This window comes from Prionailurus bengalensis, chromosome B2 (genome assembly GCF_016509475.1).
Source record: "Prionailurus bengalensis isolate Pbe53 chromosome B2, Fcat_Pben_1.1_paternal_pri, whole genome shotgun sequence".
In the NCBI taxonomy this organism is placed as follows: domain Eukaryota; kingdom Metazoa; phylum Chordata; class Mammalia; order Carnivora; family Felidae; genus Prionailurus; species Prionailurus bengalensis.
The window spans coordinates 119,423,163-119,443,083 of NC_057349.1; the positions used below are offsets into that span (position 1 = coordinate 119,423,163).

At 39.9% G+C, this 19,921-nt stretch overlaps 1 long non-coding RNA gene across 2 annotated transcripts in view; it reads left to right on the forward strand.

Moving 5' to 3' along the window:
• Window positions 1-17,750, forward strand: part of LOC122489991 — a 282,636-nt gene extending 264,886 nt beyond the window's left edge. For both annotated transcript variants that reach the window (XR_006299059.1, XR_006299060.1), the window contains 2 exons: window positions 16,031-16,187; window positions 17,402-17,750. This is a non-coding gene — a long non-coding RNA (uncharacterized LOC122489991). The remainder of the gene's footprint in view (window positions 1-16,030; window positions 16,188-17,401) is intronic.
• The last annotated feature ends 2,171 nt before the right edge of the window (window positions 17,751-19,921 follow it).

Here is a 19,921-nt window from a genome sequence, read left to right on the forward strand (position 1 = left end):
GGGGGTGCAGACAATCAGCAAAGGAATGTTTTCATAAACACCATTTTTCAGACAGTTTTTCATCAGTGAAATACGAAGTCATGCTGGAGCCTTCCTCAGCCTGTACTGCTGTGGACTGGTTCAGTAAAATGCCACCCTGCTGTTGATCACGGTTTTTATAGACCTACGTATACATGCAAATGTACTTAATCTGTAGGTACTCATTAGTGTGATCTGAGATGTGCCCTTGCTGTTCAGTGAAAGGCGCAGAATGTTAAAACGCTGGAAAAGATTTTAGAGATTAATTAATCCAAGCCCTCTTTCCATATACAATGCAACTTGCTTGTGGCTCAAGGATTCACAACCACTCAACAAAACACTTACTAAGGGAAATATCTTGAATATTTTTATAAATCTGCCTATCATTCCCCAACCTTTTTGAAAATATTTATTTTATAGGACAATGGGTCCAAGTCACCTGTTAATCACAGTGAGAAATTCATTCTGATGCTTACACGTTGTAAGATCGATGAGAAAAGACTTTAAATGGGGGGGGGGGGGGAGAAAAGTATGTTATGAAGTATTGACAGTATAAGTATCTTTATTGTAATCATCTGATTCTAAGAGTATTTTTATCTGGTGGTGTTTTCCAATGAGTAAGCCGAAAGCAAATGTGTGTCTCAGGGCCTGATATGTTACAAGCCCTAAACTTGGTGTCTTAAAGCACATGAAAGAAAACAGTTCTTGTTCACAGACAGCTGACAGAAGTGGAGATATCGCAACGCGTTCGCGAATCAGAGGACAGAATGATATGGAATGGAGTGCCAAATTGCACAGCACCCAACAGCAGGGAATCAGGGTGACAGGGAGATCAAGGGTAGCTGGGGAAAACTTTACAGAAGAAGTGGGATGTGAGTTTGCCTATGGTTACAAGGGGAAGTCTTTTGTTTTTATTCCATTTAGCGTGGGCCTTCCTAAGCATGAACTGGCATGGAAGAACTATTTGTGACCACGTCACCGAATGAAATGGCCAGCGAGGGAATAACGTGGCTTTTACAGACCACACATCTTCTAGTCATTAATAGGATCTTCTGAGCCCTAAGTGGCAGGGTTTCACTTACCAGGTCTGTTGTGTAAGTTTAAACACAGTATCTGGTGGAAAGAAATAGGGTCTAGAAACAGTGATAAAACAGTAAAGTGGAAATCACATGACTTCCTCAATTGTCATATTTCATCGTGTAGTATTTCATAGTTCATGAGTGAACTTTTCAGCTTTCCCATAAGTCCTTCATCAGTAGTTAGTATATAAACAAAGATAAATGTTTGCAATTTATTGATGATGTGACAACAGGAACGGTAAAATCAAATTCACAGAACAGAAGGTCTTGACTAAAGTTTGTTCAGCAGGAAAGCATGGCCTATAAGGGAAAGCGTTGGCTGCCCCGCCATAGGAAAATATTTATAAAATTATACCACTCACGCGTAGACACACGTTAGCACACTCATCACTCAACCAAAACAACTTTCAAACTTGTTTCGGGTATATCCTTTTAATAGTTCACCCAAAGGCAGATTGCATTCATCACTTTTTATGAAACGAAAAGATATATAATTAGCTGGAACCAAGGCTAATTATAACATATATTATAATTCTTATATTTTACATAATAACGTATAAATCTATTTATAGTACATACCCACCTACTTGCACACACACACTTTTTTCCTGAAATGTAAGGATTTACTTGAACACATGAAAAACCTTTTTGTTATACAATTCACCACTATTTTTGAGACAGAGGGAGACAGAGCGCGAGTGGGGGAGGGGCAGAGAGAGAGGGAGACACAGAATCTGAAACAGGCTCCAGGCTCTGCGCTGCGCTGTCAGCACAGAGCCCGATGCGGGGCTCCAACCCACGAACCGTGAGATCATGACCTGGGCCGAAGTCGGACGCTTAACCGACTGAGCCACCCAGGCACCCCTACAATTCACCATTAAAGCAAGTATGTTTTTACCAGTAAATGAGGGTTTCACAGAGGTTCAGAAGAAACCTCTAATTTATCTCGCAAATGAGTTATGATTTAAAAGTCTGTGTGCATCTATGAAGCTCTCTATGACCTATAGACCAAGTCTATGACATACAGTAAACTGCTGCATTAGGGATCTATTGCGATCTATTGGTGATCCACTCCAAAACACATAACTTAAAGCCAACAATAATTATTTATTATCTTTCAGTTTCTGCAGGTTGTGAGCCTGCCCAGAGAAAGGAGATACAGCTTGTCTCCATTCTACAAGGTTGGGGCTTCAACTGGGAGACTGAAAGCTATTAGTGGAATTATTTGGGGGTCTCGTTCACACACATCTGAGGCTTGTCTGCTGGTGTTGGCCATTAGCTCAGCCAAAGTTGTCAACCAGAACATCTACGACATGACCTCTCCACGTGGCCTAGTTTTTTCATGGAGACTGGGCTCTCAGGGAAAGTGTCCTGAAAGAAAATCCAGACAGAAGCCACATTCTTTTTATGACCTAGCCTCAAGTAGTCACACAGCATCATTTCCACAAACTACATTGATTGGGACCTTTACAAGCCTCTGCCTAGATTCGAGCAACAACAGCCATAAATACAGGTCAGTGTCTTTGAGGAAGAAAAAGGAGCTAGTTCTCTAGAAGGGCTCTCAGAATTCTTCTGAGGTGATGAGTAAGGCTCTAGTTTTGAACTGGGACAAAGGGATCATATGTGTGTTCTCCCTGAGACTCTTCTCAAACCCCTCAAAATATACCTACCAGATCCATGCAAGGAATCACTGTTGTTCTCAAATTTACGTTTAGCCTTCTCCATATGTCCTCACAGACTGTGTGCCCTCCAGACCCTGCCTATATCATCAGTTTTATCTTTCACTTTCTTAACATCTGATTTTTATTACATGGCAATGTTTTAATTGTTAAAAAAAAAAAAAGTAGGCCCCCACCAGTTATGATTAGAGGTCAGTGACCCAAAAACTATTCCATTTTGGACCGATCTATATAAATCCTTGGCCTTTTGTATGGGAACTGTCCATTTGTGTACTTGGCTTTTGTTGTTGTTATTATGCTTCCTGGCTTTCCTTCGTCTATTCCTTGAGAGTAAGGCCACCAAAACAATTCCTGAAATGATGCTGATTCTTCAAATCTCTCCTGGAAGCTAAAGAGGAAACATGTGTTTTGCACATTGGAAAAGCTAGAAGTGGCTATTCAGGATCTGGGTTTATTCAAACCACTGATTTCTAATTTGTAAAATTCTTCAAATGCTGTTGGACATAGGAAGGTCTACTAAAATTGTTGAAGGTGTTTACTTGTCTGAATCACATATGTTTTTGGGCATTTCCTTGAAGGACACGGTGAGTTAGCATGGCTCCTGCTTGATGTTCCCCTTAGCTAAAGATACATCGCTGACCTGACTTTTCTGTCACATCATATTCCTTATGTGCCAGTCTGTCACCAAGGATTTGTTGGGCAATTCTCGCACGCTGGATCCCTGGTATCCCATGGTACACAAGATTTCCATCGTTCTGGCCACTGTGAATTTATAGTCTGGTGATTATGCAGCTTCCTTTATTTTTGAGAAAAATGTTATTTTTTTTTACCTCTGTAGGGTAAACATAACATTTAATAAGAATTTGTCACAGTTGATAAAGTATCAATGCCTTTTGATGCCAAAAGGGACCAGTGAGTTGGTTATAAAATAACTATAGATATTTATAGTTGCAACAACGATAAAATCTATGCTGCAGGACTTTCATATCTATATTTTCAGGAGACACATGATATCTGTGTCAGTTGTATAAGCAGATAAAATAGCTTAAATGTCATTTATTTATATACTTATTTATTTTATTTAGTGGTAGAGAGAGTGGGAGCGGGAGAGAGTGGCAGAGAGAGAGAGAGAGAGAGAGAGAGAATCTTAAGTAGGCTCCGTGCTCAGTGCGGAGCCTGATGCACGGCTCAATCCCACAACCCTGGGATGGTTACCTGAGCCGAAATCAAGAGTCAGCTGCTCAACCGATTGAGCCACCCAGGTACCTCAGCAATATAAGTTTAAATGATTTTCACTTATGACTCTTCTCTTCCCAGCTACAAACAATACTGTTTCTCCTACTTCTAAATGTTCTTCCAAGCAGTGGAGGGAGACAATGATGCCCCATAAGTCTGATTTGTTGTAGCCATCCTAAACGTATCCACTCATTATTTTTTTTTCTGAGATTGTTGTAAAATAAACGATGTCTGCTAAGTTTTGGAAATATGAGTGGTTCTCAAGAAATGTTCCCTAAGGTAAAAACAACAGGCAAACAGAACCAAAATCTTCTTACAAATCACTGCTTGACTGGTTTTACTCTCCTATAAAAGCCAAACTTGTCGAAAATTGACCTGAATTCAATATGTAAACCGCTTTTCATATAGAGATAACTTTCCAAGTAACCTGGAAGCAATTTGGAACATATTTCTCCTGCAATTAATTTTCCTAAGAATTTTGTGGAAATGTTAACCTTCTTAAAGTGAGATATATACCACAGGGTTTTTTTTTCTAATTATCTATTTATACACTCTGTATGTGCATGTGTGTGTATATATATGTGTCTGTGTATGTACATACAATAATTATTTATGAAAGAACAAGGCAGATCTGAGACAGGAAAACTGACTGTTTATTTTGCTGTCTCTACTTCTAAATACTATGAAAACATCCTCCTTTGCTGCCTATTCAAACATTGGCAAATTACTTAGCAACAAGCGCATATATTTGGGGTATATTTTTTTAGTCACCACATCAGTGTCAGGGATAAGAAATATTATCAGGCATGTGCCTTCCAAAAATACCACATTATCAAAAAAAATAAAATCGCACCAAGTAGGTCAACCATTCATTAAAGTCTGGGGTAACAGCAGTCAAGAAAAAAGTAGGTCTGGCACAGCATAGAGAAAAGCACTTTGTCTACAAAAGAACGAATACTAAAATTTGGGTAGGGAAGAGGAAATTTCTTCCTCTTCAAGTTTTTCTTTAATCTTTAAGTATTCATTCGTTCAGTAAATCTTTATTAAGTGTCTATCTTAAAGACCTCAAGGTTGTGGGGTGGGAGAAGTGGAGAGGTGTTCAATGGGTATAAAGTTTCAGTTATGTTGGATGAATACGTTTTAGAGATCTGCTGTACAGCGTAGTGCCTATAGTTAATAAGGTATTGTGTACTGCCAAATTTGCTTAGAAAGGAGATCTCATGGTAAGTGTTCTCACCGCAAAAACAAAACAACACAAAAAACCTACAAAAAGAAATGAACACAAGGAAACTTCGGGAGGCGTTGGCTATGTCTGTTATCATGATTGTGGTGATGGCATCATGGGTGTTTGCACAAGGTCAAACTCATCAAATTGTCCATGTTAAATATAGTCCTTTATATATCGATTATACCTCAATAAAGCTGGTAAGAAAATGTTTTTAAAGAAAAAAGACATTGCTCTAGGCATTCAGGACGAAGCCATAACAAAAAAGTATCTGCATGGATCTTACTTTCTAGAAGAGGAGACAGAAAATGAACATAATAGAATATCAATTAGTGATATCCTACCATTGCAGGTGACATGTTTTCAGTCTAAAGTTTATCACCATCATCATCACATACATCCACATTAACATTGGAGTGACCATCTTAAAATAACTTTTATTCAACACTCATAGAATAATCACTAGGCCAAGTATTATGCAAAGCAAGTTAAAAGATAGTATCTCGGCACTCTGGAGGCTATCTAACACAAGTGAAATTGGCACAAACCAACAAAGGAACACCTAATAGTTATGCAAAGTTAATTTCTAATCAACAATTGGTATTACGGAATGTGGGGTTACAATTATAGGAGGACTAGGAAGTGATATGTAGACTGCCTGTCTACAGACTACTAAGCAGACTTCAAACCCTCCCCAACAAAGGAACAGACTTTCATTAAACTCAGGGAATTGCCACAATATTTTCCCCATACTCATTATTCTAAGAATGCCTCGATAATCCTTTACACTTTCTGTTACAGCAACGCCAGAGGTTAGCATGAACAACCTCCTTCCTAGGATCAAGGCATCATCCCCAGGTGATCCTTATTGTTTCCCTCAATGCCATCTTGCTTTCAAAGAAAGTCCCAGCATGGGGACAGAGTATCACAAAAATCAAAAACAGAAAGCAAAGTATAGTTGGGTCTCATATGAACTGATTGTGAGTACAGGAAACCCTAAACCTTCCTAACCACAGCCATTAATCCATGTTCTACGTTATGACCTTGTGAATTCAGACAATAATAATTGGTGGACTTCTTATTTTTTCTGACAACTAATAAATTTGACACAATACATCTCTTTGGGCAGAGTCTTTGGTTCCAGGTGACATCATAGGGTCCCAGTCAGACAATAGATTACTGTCCTTGGGTCACAGGTCAATGTAAGATCCAATCAGTGATAGCAGTGTGGCCTGTGGTGCCTTCTGAGTGAGGGCGTTTCTGAGGATGATGACGTAAATAGGAGAGAAAATGAAAAATGTGAGTATCCACGTTAAATGAAAATATATCACCTAGAGTTGACCACAAAATAGCACACTGAATTGTCAGATTCATTAACTATCCTACAGTGGATCTCAGGATCTCAAGGTGATGGGAAAGAGAGTAGGTAAATTTAGTTGGAAGGAAGGAGAATAAAAGAGAGAAGGGGGAAATTAAATAAGCTTTCCCATCCAAGAGTCGCGTTCAGGTGGTATACAAATGGGTGATTCTTTGGGTGTATAAAGGTAATAGCAGGAGTCCCTTCCTAGAATGGAGTGTGATTGTCAAAGTGGGGTCAATATAAAAACCGCTTTTTCCTCTTTCTTAATTTTGCTAGAAGCCAGATCTCTGTGTTTGACATGAAATGGCAAATTTTCAGTGTTCATCTGTAGACTTAACAACATAGTTACGGTCTTAATGTCCATGAATAATCTAGCAAGGAAAAAGATGAAAGCATAAAATGCAGAAACCAGCAAAATCCTTCCGAGACTGGAGGAAGAGTGAACTGTATTAACAGGAATGAGCTGAACACATCTCCCCAGGCTACATAGTCCCTTCTGGACATATCCGAAGACTCAACTCCTTGTCTTCCACAGGAAGGGGATATAATGTCTGCCAGTGTAACTACTTACCATGCACTCTACGAGACCCCGTTCCTTCCCAGAGGGTCCAGCTCTGTGCTAAAAAGCACAAGGAAAAGCAAATGGTTTGGAAAGAAAACTTGTTGATGTCTCTTTTCCCCAAAGGTACTTCAAGCAGTAAATGAACACACACAATCTGTGTTTATTTTCTTTTAAATATATTTTTGAAAATATTATGTGATCCAAAATATGTGTTTTCAATTTTGCTTGCCATTCCCTGGCCACGAGTGATGTATTTTATCCATATTCATAACCATGCACAAACTTTCTATTCATAGCTCACTGCAGTATAAATTCTGGCTACAGGGAGATATTTCCCTGTGGGCCGCATATGGTAATCCTTTACCAGAGGCCTGGCTCCAAATCAGTGTTTGCATTCCTCTGATGGCTCAGGTTAAATGTAAAGGAGTGAGGTATTTGGGTCTTCCTTCAAAAGATTAACTGCATTTACGTGTCCAGGGAGGATAGGACAGTGTGTCCATAAAGCCTTGCTAGCTTCAGGAATGTCTAACCTGATTTCCTGTCATAAACATTACATTTATGAAAAAAAAAACCACTTTAGAAATACGCCTGTTCAAACTCGGTGCAAACCCTTCCAACACCAGCTCACCTTGGCAGCAGGAAACCAGCACCACAGTCCCCAGTGCCCAACGCCAGAAGGTCATGGGCATCCCCACTGTCCTCCTCTTCATCCTCGGTGTGAGGAAAGTCATGCCCCCTGGGGTTTCTTCTGGGTGGGAGAGGTAGCCCAGTGTGTGTGCACCGCTTGGAGAGGAGGCATGTTTACTAAGGGACAGCTTCAAAGCTGTCTCATAGAGGAAGTATCTATCCCCATGTCCACCCCTATCCCAGAGAACAGGGTTTTAGTTTCAGGTAGGAATCTTGGTTGGATCCCCCTCCTTTGAGTGACTATGGCCTGCCTCTCTCCCGTGCACTTTGATGAGGTGACACTGGCTAATGACAGGCTCTTCTTGGTGCCCAGCCTTGGGGGGTACCGTGCGATGCGTGCCTGTGGGCTGATATCTGAGATGATCCGGCCTTTGGAAGTGAGTGAAGTTGCCTCCTGGGTTACAACAGTGAGTCCAAGGCATTTCACTTTTCAGAGTTCTTCACCCAGTCACATCTTCCCACTTGGCATTCATTCCTACGGCTGCCAGTGAACTGAAACTGAGAAGCTATGAAAATATACACAGGAGAGAGAGGTAAAGGAAGGGCATGGGCTGCTCCATCGGGCTCCAGGCATAACTTCCTCTGGTTTCTTGTTCCTGATTTTCTTTACTTGGCAGTTTTGCACCAAAAGAGGTATCCTCCTTCTCCTCTGATTTGTCTTTGTTGGGAATGTAGGGTCAGTTCAGGGGAGGAAGCAAAGGGCTGTGTTTAAATCCAAAAGGAAGCAGTCACAGAGCGCTCCTTCTTTCTGAGGGGTGCCGTTCCTCTGAGGTAAAACAGGAGCAGAATTCGGGTGTTGTTAGCGTACATTTCCCAGATGCAGTTCTCAGGTTTCCCGCAATGCAACTCAAAAAAATTCTTTCTACTATTAAACTTGGATCCATTCATGTACAGTTGTTGCAATCAGTAATTTGAGTTTTTTCAAACTGACTGGCATAAAGTTAATAGCATAGACCAAGACCAGCTGTGTCAACAGAGGCCAAGAAATTATTGAATGGCCAATTCATTGATATTTATAATCTTGTATAGATAATGTGCCAGTAATTATCATCAGCAACAGGTAATGAAAGGTTGATCTACATTCTGTATACACCAAAGACAACTACATCAATAACCCTCCTATTAATAACTTGGGTATGTCTTTCTCCAGAACAAGTCTACAGTCTGCTTCATTCACCGATAGTATACTTCATTCTGTATCTTATGTATCTAAGAAAGAATGAATGAACACCTACATTTTCTGGGAACTGTGCGACACTCGGGGTATATAAGATATGGCTTTCTTTTTTAGCATATCATAAGCAAATATTAAATATAATTAAATATAATTTTGGAGATGAATAAGCCAATAATTATGATACAATGCTATAAATATAATTTTGGAGATGTAGTTAAGGTATTATAGAAACAGAAGGTATATATCTATGTCATATTGGGAAGTAGATGTCAGAAAAAAATTTCTTTGTAGAAGAGAACTTTAATTGACTCCAGACTGATAGACAAGATTTAGGAGACCAGCATGATAAGGGAGCTCAAAGGATTGTTCTAGCATGTGCAAAAGAATCATTATGGAAGAATGTTAGGAATCTGAAGAATCCATAATTTGCTAAGATTGGAATATAGTATGCACTCTGGGGACATGAGAAGTTAACATGGAAGAATTAGGGAGGGGAGTGGTTCATCAAAACTTTGATGTCATTGCATGCAATTCGCAATTATCCTGACATCATTACCTTACTGGGGAAGACAGTGCAAGGTTTTCTCAGGAGAATTATCTACGGTTATTATTTTAGAAAGGTCATTCTGACAGTGGCATTGAGGACTGATCAAGAAGAAAAGAAAAGAAGGGCAAGACTAGTATTAGGGAGGCTATTAAGCAGCTACAGAAATTGGGTTTCAAAGAAAAGGAACTCTAGAGTCTGATGGGAAAATAGTCTAAAGTTCAGTGCCCAGTTTAGGGGAAGGGAAAGTACATGAGTGAGGGAAATGTCAAGAACTGCAAAAGGTAGGAGACTTTACCCTACTTATGCAAGCTAACAATTTAACCTACCATAGTTTCGTGGATGCTGATATTAACAGATACACGTATCCAGGGTCAAAGGAGAGTCGATTATTCATGCCAATAGCAGTAGCCAGAGTATCTGCATTTTTGTGCCAGTTCCCTGAACCTCCATGTCTAGAGGGAGACACAAAGAAGGGCCAGATGACACCTGCATACACAGTAGAATGCATTATAAGAAAAAACTCTCGAGTTTAGGGAACCCAAAACTTTTATCATGAGCATGAAGCATACCTGTCCTTTCCTCTGGAGGGAAACACTCTCTGTATCTTCCATGACTGTAAGCAAATCTGCACTTTGCTCCAGAGAGAGACACTACTTCTGGCTTTCAAGGCTCTTTACTTTACAAACATCCTTGTAAAGACAATACAGAACAATGGACACTCAGTGCCTTGCTTGCAAGACTTGCAGAAATATGAGAAACCCATGAAGAACTGTCTCACAACAGACAACCCCCCAAGGAAAAGAAGAAACTAGAATGTCTTCCAGTTCTTTGGCATGAGCACCTGGATGAGACAACTGCAGTGGAAACGGGAGGAGAGGTTTTGGTTTCTCATGGTATCAAAGCTGAAATGGTAAAGTAAAATGAATCTTCAGTATCGCAAGATAGATACATCAAATCACATATGACACATCAAATCACATAACCTCTAAGTTCATATGGAGTTTAGAGTTCTCATCTCACTATTTGAGTGATGAACCTCCTTAACCAGTATGCTCCACTCGGGAGGAAATTCAGAACTGCTGCCACCTTTGAACCGATGTCCAACTTGGATATCTTGATATGATCCCCATTCTTCTGGCCTTCTAAGAAGAATCAGTGATATTAAGAGAAACCATTACAAGAGTAGAATTAGCAATAGATGTATGATTCAATCTTTGACACACTGTGAAAACGATGGGTCTTTCTGAATCTTTCCCAGACCAAGGATAGGAACAGTTTTATAGAGACTGTGATCATTCACATGGTTATCTTCCAAGCTGAGAGAAAGACCATTGAGTGTGTTGTGGACTGAATTATGGTTTAGGGGTCTCTCATACATCTATTCCCTGATTCACCACAGCATGGATTTCCCTGAGTTGTAATTCTTTGGTTACAATTGTTCATCTCTTCCAATAAACCATAATAAGTTTCTTGAAACTACAGAGTGTCTATTCATCTTTATATTTTCCCCATGCCTTATCATGTCAATTATGTTATATAAATTGGAAATGAAAAGTCAACTTATTTTAAGTTTAACGTTGGCATTTTAGAAGCTCTTTTGTCCTCCATATGATATATCTTGCATTCTATCCAATAAGTCAAATTATCTTCAGAATTTAAGTATAATGGCTCAAGCAGTTTCTACAAGCAAGATTTGGAAAACCTTATTATGTGCCATCAATATTTTATTCTTGAGTGAACATAATCCCCACACACCGAAAAACTGAATCACTGTAATCCATATGTTCCTTCTTAAGGTCATTAACACCTTTGGCTACTTTGATGGAAAATAAATTGCTCTATGAAAAAAAAAATAGTGACATCACTTTATTAATCCGCAGATTAAATATAAAATTTTAGTTTCTCTGAATCTTAACAGCCCAATTAGCATTTGTCTTGCTGTTAGCCTTTTTAGAGAGATACGATCTATTTACATGTGTTAATGTTTTGCAGTTGCTATAGTCTGCCCAGGCCCCAAAGCTTATGTCACTAAAACCATTACAACATTTACAAAGTGATTTTGGTATTACACAGAGAACAATCAGTGGCTTTGTATACCACCATTAATTTATATTTGAAAATTCACGGTCTGGAGTTTTACCGTAGAGTGAGATGGTAATAATAAAATTCGATAGAAAAAAAAAAAAAAGGAGAGTGCTTCTAGATACCTGATTAGAATGATTTGGAGCAGGGTTATGGAGACTTATCAAGATTTTGTTAAATCAAATACTTCTCTAAAGGATTCAATTATTGTATTATTTTCGGAGGCTGGATTAGGTTCTGAGCAAAGTACCACAAATTCAATGGCTTAAACAACAAAAATGTATTTTCTTACATTTCTGGAGGTTGGATGTCTAAGACCAAGGTGTCCGCTGGGCTACTTCTTTCTGAGGACTGTGACAAAGAATGTGTCCCATACCTCTCTCCTCTTCCAGTGGTTAGTTGGAAATCTCTGGCATTCCTTGGCATATCACTCCGCCTCTGCCTTGAGGTTCTCCCTGTGTGTGTGTCTCGACCTCCAATTTCCTCTTCTTATAAGGATACCAGTCAGCTTGTATTAAGACCTACCCTAATCACCTCGTTTTAACTTGATTACCTCTATAGAAACTCCATCCTCAAATAAGGCCACATTATGACATAGTGGGAGTTAGTACTTCAACATATGAAATTTGAGAAGACATAATTCAACCCATAAAAGCCAACAATATCCATATCCCCACTTCAATAGTCAATCCTCTTTTAATGCATTGGGCTCTCTTCTCCAGAAGCTACAATCTCTTTCAATGACAAACATTAGCTGGCAAGGAACGAATAACACTTCAATGAATTTGCTTGATTGGAAAATAATTTAGGTCTCAATTTTTTATTTCAGAACTTTAGGCAATATTTTTTTTTAACATAAGCCAGAAATAAAATTCCAATAGAACTGAAATCATAGTTTGGTGCATCACCACTCCCAACTTCCATCTAGAATTTCAATTATCAAGTAAAAGATACTGAATTATGTGCTTAATTATGTGCCAAAATGTCTAGGACTGTTTTGAGTACCTCCCAGGCCCTTAATAAATATACTTTAACTTTCTCTAAATATATCAGTTATGAATTCTAGGCTTAAGAATTAACGCATTTCTTTACTATCTACAAAACAAGCTAATTCCCTTATAGGCTTTATCCATTGGGTCAGATGGAAAACTCATCCAAATGAGTTCTAATGGGATTCTAATGTTTTAATGCATAGACATACCTTGTTGAACTATCCTTATCTCATCCGTCCAGGGACACCTCTGTCGGGTTCAAAAGGAAATTCCTTCTTTCTTTTCTAATGTTTATTTATTTATTTATTTATTTTGAGAGAGAGAGAGAGAAAGTGAGTGAGAGAGAGTGAGAGAGAGTGAGAGAGAGCACGCATGCGTGCTTGTGCGGGGGAGGGGGGGGCAAAGAGAGAAAAAGAGAGAGAATCCCAAGCAGGCTCCATCCCATCAGTACAGAGCTAGACACAGGGCTTGAACACACAAACCTGTGAGATCATGACCTGAGCCAAAATCAAGAGCTGGACGCTTAACTGACTGAGCAGCCCAGGTGTCCCCAAAAAGAAATTCCTTTTTATCTCATTCTTATTCAAACCACTCCCTCTGCCATCAAAACTTATTGAAACAATAGATTTTACACCCTAGTAGGCTCAGGGTCTAACTTATTAGCAATTAGAAAACTTATTCTCCTTTCCCTTAAGACAAACAGATTTTAATGTTTAAATCTTCCAGGAAGGAAAAAGAAATATTTGTATTTTAGTCTTCTAGTAAGTTAAAGAAAGGGAAGGAGGTAAGAGAATTCTGTTGATATAATCAAATTCACATCCAGGCTAGATTCGACTATAACTCCTTTGAGGACAGGAGTCAGATCTATTGAATCCTCCTCTCCGTGGACAGTGAGTTGCTAAATGCCTAAAAGTAGTTCTTTACTGCCACTTACCTAGGAAAAGCCCTCAGGCATTGTGAGGGGAAAAGTGGGACAGTGTATTTAAGTTCAAAAGACAGATATTTTTGAGTGAGAAGACCCATGTTCAAATTTCAGCTTTTGCTGTTTCACCCGTTTTGAGCCTCGGTTTCCGCAACTATAAAAGAGATAAAATCTTTCAAGACTTTTGTGAAATTTAGAGATAACTTATCTCTGCTGTTTGCCTCATAAAAGTACTTCACATACGGCTAGCTGTGGTATTTGTTATTTAATCATTTTGTTGTCACTATGGTTTTACATTCCCAACTAATCATACATAGAGTTTGGCACATAGCTGCCACTCAATGAGAGGCGCACTATGGAAAGCTGAAGCTTCCTCATGCTTTCCATCAGCTAGTGTCAGCCTACCGAGGGTTAAACTTTAGTGCTTCACTATAAGACACTGTGGTAGATAGAATAACGCCCCCCTCTAAAGAAGTCTATGTCCCAGTCCCTAGAACTTGTGAATATGTTACTTTCTAGGGCAAGAGAGGATTTTGAGGGTATCATTCAGTTAATGATCTTGAGATGGGGAGATTATCCTGGTGGACCCAATGTAATCACAGGAATCCTTATAAGAGGGAGCAAGAGGGTCAAAGGAAGAGAGACCAGAGAGGCGGATGCAGAAGTTGGGGGAATGTGCGTGGAAAATGGAAGTCGGGCTGCTATCACAGAATACCCCTGATGGGGTGGTCAAAAAACAGCCATTTAGAAATCTTCTGGTATCCCGGGAAGTGACTTCACTTTGGGGGAGTAAGACCAGCAGAGTTGCAAGGGGTTGCAGAGACTAGGTTGCGGCCACAGCCCACTGCTAGTTTCCCAAGCACACCAGTGGAGCATGAGAAGATTACACTATGGGAAACCATTCTGCGTCTACGTGGGGCATCTTCACCCTTGAGTCCTTTTGCTTTTATTAAACTAGACCTTATGTGGCTTGGCTTGGCATTACAGGAGACTGCAGGTAAAGTTGAAAGAAGACAGATGATGTTCCAGGGCACGGGGGACAAGACGCAAGAGAGTCAGACAATCACTGGATGGTAGAAGGGACAGTAGCGTAGCCACCGGGACAAGAGAAAGCTGTGTGCAGGGAGTTCATTAGAGACACTCTGCAGAGAAGAGGAGAAAGCCTTCAAATCCCATGGAGATTTGTATGGTAGATTCTTCTTATAGCTACCAGTAACACATTGCCACCAACTTGTTAAACATAAAGGGAATCAAACACAGATAAGAGTCCTTACTCATCCCCAGGGCAAGTGTTCCTCTGTAAGAGTTTCATTAATCAGGGATGCTGTTAAGAAAACCAAGAACATACAGTGTCCTGGAACCTAAGTGAAGAAAGTGTAAAAGGGGTGATCATTCATGCCAAGTGCTGGTCGTAGGTCAGATAAGTTGCAGCCTGAGTGGTTATCTGAGATTTATAGCTGCTATATTTAAATAAAATCAATGTATATTTCATATAAGCATCTATTTTATGCTTAGACAATGCAACACTTGGGCACATAAACACGTAAGTTGTTCTTTCACTTGTATTTAACTGCCACTCATAGCACTAACTCATCCCCACTGTGTTACTCTGCACCCCGTGAGCGCTATCCTCCCATTGCTATGTACCCTTGGCTTTTGTTCTGGATTATTCTGCCCCGCGTACTTTTCGACCTTACGTTTCTTCAGCCAGAAGTGTCTGCACCCTTGTCCACTCAGTTATCCCTCAACCAAACTCAAGTCTTCCTCTACAGTAATAGCCTTCCTTTTTCTTCTTCGTTTTTGACTAACGTTTATTAAGGGCAATTGTATGCTGGCACCGAGCTAACATTTTCCATGCATGATCTCATTGAATCCTCACAACAACCCAAGGAGGAAGGTTCTGTTATTATTCCCACTTTACATAAAAGGCACAGAGAAGATAAATCATTTGCCTGAGGGTCACTAACTGTTAAGTAGTAATCTAGGACTGTGAGCTAGGTCAGTTGACTGATTCCAGAACTGGAGATCTTAACTTCTATACCACCCTCTCCTCCCACTGCCCCCCTTCTTTTTCTCCCCCCCCCCACTCCCTGCCCAGAGAACAACTTGCTTCCCTTCAGTGCACTTGCCTGCCTGCCTTCTTGGCATTACATACTTCTATCATACGTCCTATGTTGTTTATTAGGCAGTTTTATATATGTCTATCTCTTTATTAGACTCTGAGCTTCTTCAGGACTTACACTTTTTTTCTTTTCCTCCTTACCGCATTCTCTTCACATGGATATATGGTAGGATCTATAGCAAGTCCTTAGTGTTTGTTGACATGTTTCTCTTCCGTAGTACAGAAAGGCCTTCTATGTATTCTAGTCTTAATATTTGGCTTAACAACGATGTTTTCTGGTTGTCACCTAAAAACAGACATATAAATAAGAAGTTTCCTTCTATTTCTTGTTTCACCATGTAGGCTCCCAGGATGACATCATTTAACTGGTGTTTTTTTCTGGATAACTGGATAACTATGATGGAAAAAACAACAGAAGAAGCAGATTTTGACTGACATTTTGATGCAATTGATGTTATGAGTAAAGAAGTGCTCATTTTCCAAAACCTGAGGGTTCAGAGTAAGTATGTGAAATAAAGTAGAATTCTAAGGGAATGTTTTTCACATGTTTTTGCTTCCTTTGCAGTAGTAGATAGACTCTTGAATGATCAGTTCTATACTAGGAGGGGCTGTGTTTAAATTAATGAAAGAGGGGCGCCTGGGTGGCGCAATCGGTTAAGCGTCCGACTTCAGCCAGGTCACGATCTCGCGGTGTGTGAGTTCGAGCCCCGCGTCGGGCTCTGGGCTGATGGCTCAGAGCCTGGAGCCTGTTTCCGATTCTGTGTCTCCCTCTCTCTCTGCCCCTCCCCCGTTCATGCTCTGCCTCTCTCTGTCCCAAAAATAAATAAAAACGTTGAAAAAAAATTTAAAAAAGAAAAAAATATCCTTTAAAAAATAAATAAATAAATAAATAAATAAATGAAAGAAAAGTTGTTTATGTATTTTTGCTTCTCAGGCAGGGACCTCTGGTCCATTATTAAGATGGCCAGCATTTTAGTTAAAACTTCATCACATGTTGGCAACACAGATCTGGACCCTGAGCCCTTGACCAAAATATAATTTAGGAATCTTTGCATGCTAATATGTGAATCACATTCATTTTTAAGCATCTATTATGGTAAAAACAAAAACAAAAACAAAAACAAACAAAAAAACCCCAAAACGGCTATTTTGAAGTTCCGTAGACAGAAACACCACCTCCCACCAGCTCTGACTCTGATTGGGTCTTGTAAGCTGGACTCACCCTGATAGATGCTCCACACTGGCAGCCCAGCCCCGTAAGAAGGCACTGTGTCCAGCAAGCACCAACTCTCCCGTGCAAGGCCATGGTGCTCAGAAGGTCATGCTACCCTACAAAAGTGAAAAATACAGTTAATCAACTTCAATCTCATGGACTCCTAAGGGGATGTTGCTATGGAAAGAGGAGTGTTGGTTCTAAGGTAGGGTATTTATTCCCTAACGTATCACGTGTCCATTTCAAAAGTAATTACTTTCAACAGAAATCTTTCCAAACAGTATTTTCTATATTTTTCTTTATGAACTAATAACCAAATGTCATTTGAGATTTTGTCCATCACTTACTATCGCCAGTACGAACATGTCTTAATGAGCTCTGTTGCAAGGCTTTGATGGTTCTGAGGTTTCTCGAATTGATCACGGTTTGGGCTCTTGCACTAAATGGCCTTATATAAACTGATACAACTGATAAAATGTGAGGGTTTTTTTTCCTTTTAGCGTTTTCCCCATGTTTTCCTGTGTACTCACTCCTTTCTGTGAATAATGTCAGTGATTGCAGATCTGAATTGCCTTGGACTTGACAACCATTTATGTCTACAGTAACAACAGATAAGTTGTGTGATGCAGTCACAACTCTGATGTGTGTACATTAACAGTGAATACAGTTGGCGTGAGGGCAAGCTGTGCCCTCCCAAGAATACTTTATCTGCCTTGGTGCCTTGATTTGGTTTGTCCTTTTTAGCTGCTCACAGCTGCTTTGTTTTTTTGGTTATTTTGTTTTTTCCTGGCTTGCAATTGTATTCAAAACATAAAACGCTGCCAAATAGATGAGTTTCTTAATAGACCAGGTGCTGAAGTAATGAGTTCATTTATTTTGTACTTGCACAATTATTTTCATCTGCCGCGTTCCAGAATTTGTATTTGGTAGTGGTAACTGGCCTCTGAAACCTTGGCCTGGCTACTTGCAAATCCTTTCTGGCACACTTAGCAGCTGTGTGACTTCAGGCAAGTTGCTCCACCTTTCTGTGTCAGTGGTGTCCTATCTATGAAATAGAAGTTAATACGAGTACCTAACTCATGGGGCTCTTGTGGCCTACACGAAGCACCACTGCATGTTAGATTTTGTTAACATTGCTATCGCAAACCTGGAACCGTGGATCCTCAGTGTTAAACTGGATCAACAAGGGTGGTCAGTATCCATGATCTGGCTGTAACGTCGCTGCCTGCAAAGATCTTTTCTAAATGTAATCAACCTTCACTTTGAAATATCAGGGGCACCATGACTCACTTTTCTTTTGGTGCTTACGGTACTGCCAACTGCACTTATGGGGGAAAAAATATCTCTATAGAGGGCAAGAACTACAGTTTTGATTGCCGTGACCTAAAGCACCAGCACTCAATCAAAAACTAATTTGAAATTGAAAGCAGATATATATATATATATATATATATATGATAGCTGTTTCACTCAAAAAATATATATAAATGCATATAAAATAGCTTAATCATAAAATATATATAGAAATATATATGCGTGTGTATGTGTGTATATAAATAAATATAAATATAAATATAAATATAAATACAAATGTATATATATTACTTCTTGAGGAACACTCGTGATTAATGATACAGAGGAAAACTTGCCCTGGGAATGAGTAATGTTTACCGGGTAAACAAAGTTTTCAAAATGCTTTTTCAGCTCTGCAAATCAGTAGAAAAAAACCAGTCACCTCAAAGAATGTGACTTCTCAGTAATAACAGCAGGACCTTCCTCTCATGTCCAGGCCTTTCTCTGGGAAAGGGAAAATCAATACCCTGCAGGGGATTTTCCAGGTTGACTTCCTCCAATGTTCTTTGGCTCTGGCGATGCTTGTTGACAGCCCAGACGGAAAATGTTGAAACTCTTAGACGAGCGCCCTTCCAACTACATCAAGCTGAAGCCTGTGGAATATCTCTTTGATATAACCACTCTGTTTCACACTCTTCCAATTCTCTCAAGCTCAGAGGGGAGGAATGTGGATTTCATGTGGCCCACTTATCAGCGATGACCGGTCTGTCTGTGTCATTGGTGACAGATGATGGTACTTGACCAGTTCACATTCCATGAAAGTATTCACGGACTCAAATGTGTGTTATGGCGAAAGGAGAAACGTGGCGCACTGTAGGGTAGATGTTTTGTGTAGCTACTTCCAAAGACAAAATTCACCTCGGAGGGCACCTTGGAGGCGCAGTTAAGCAGGAGGAGGTGTGAGGCGAAGAAAGCACTGCGGTCTTGAAGGCAGGGAAGAAGTGGCCTCTGAATAAGGTACGGTGGGTGTGCCCCAAGTGTCTCGATGTACAAACATCCCCTACCCCCCCTCACTGCTCCTCTTCTCTGCTTTCCCTCCTCGGAGGGACACTCCCCTTCTGACCTCCCTCAGCCTCTCCTTGCTACCAAACAAACTAGATCGGACACTTCACACCACCTTGTGGCGACATCTAACAATCTTTTAAAAGAGTGTTCGTTTCTTTTGCTCAGACGTATTCCCAGAGCTTTCATGCAGCCACTCCTTTTCTAATTAAACAAGTTTTTTTTTTTAACCATATAGGATGACTACAAATCTGCTTCATACCATTAAATATTGTCACGTACGCTATTTTGTACTTTTGCAGCACAGTGGTCGTTAAGGATGGTCTGTCACCATTTGTTTTTGTGTATTTTTGCTTTTGTGCCACTGATTAACAATCAACCTGGGGGCGCTTGGGTGACTCGGTTGGGCATAAGCGTCCTACTCTGGATTTCAGCTCAGGTCATGATCCTGATCTCATGGCTTGTGAGTTTGAGCCACGGTGCAGAACCTACTTGGGGTTCTTTCTCTCCCTCTCTCTCTCTGCCTCTCCCCTGCTCATTTTCTCTCTCTCTCTCTCAAAATAAATAAACTTAAAAAAAAACGATCAACTTGTGTAATATAAACATTTCTTTCTGTTAAACATAAGGCAGAACTACCGTTGAACCAAAGAAGCAATAATTTTATG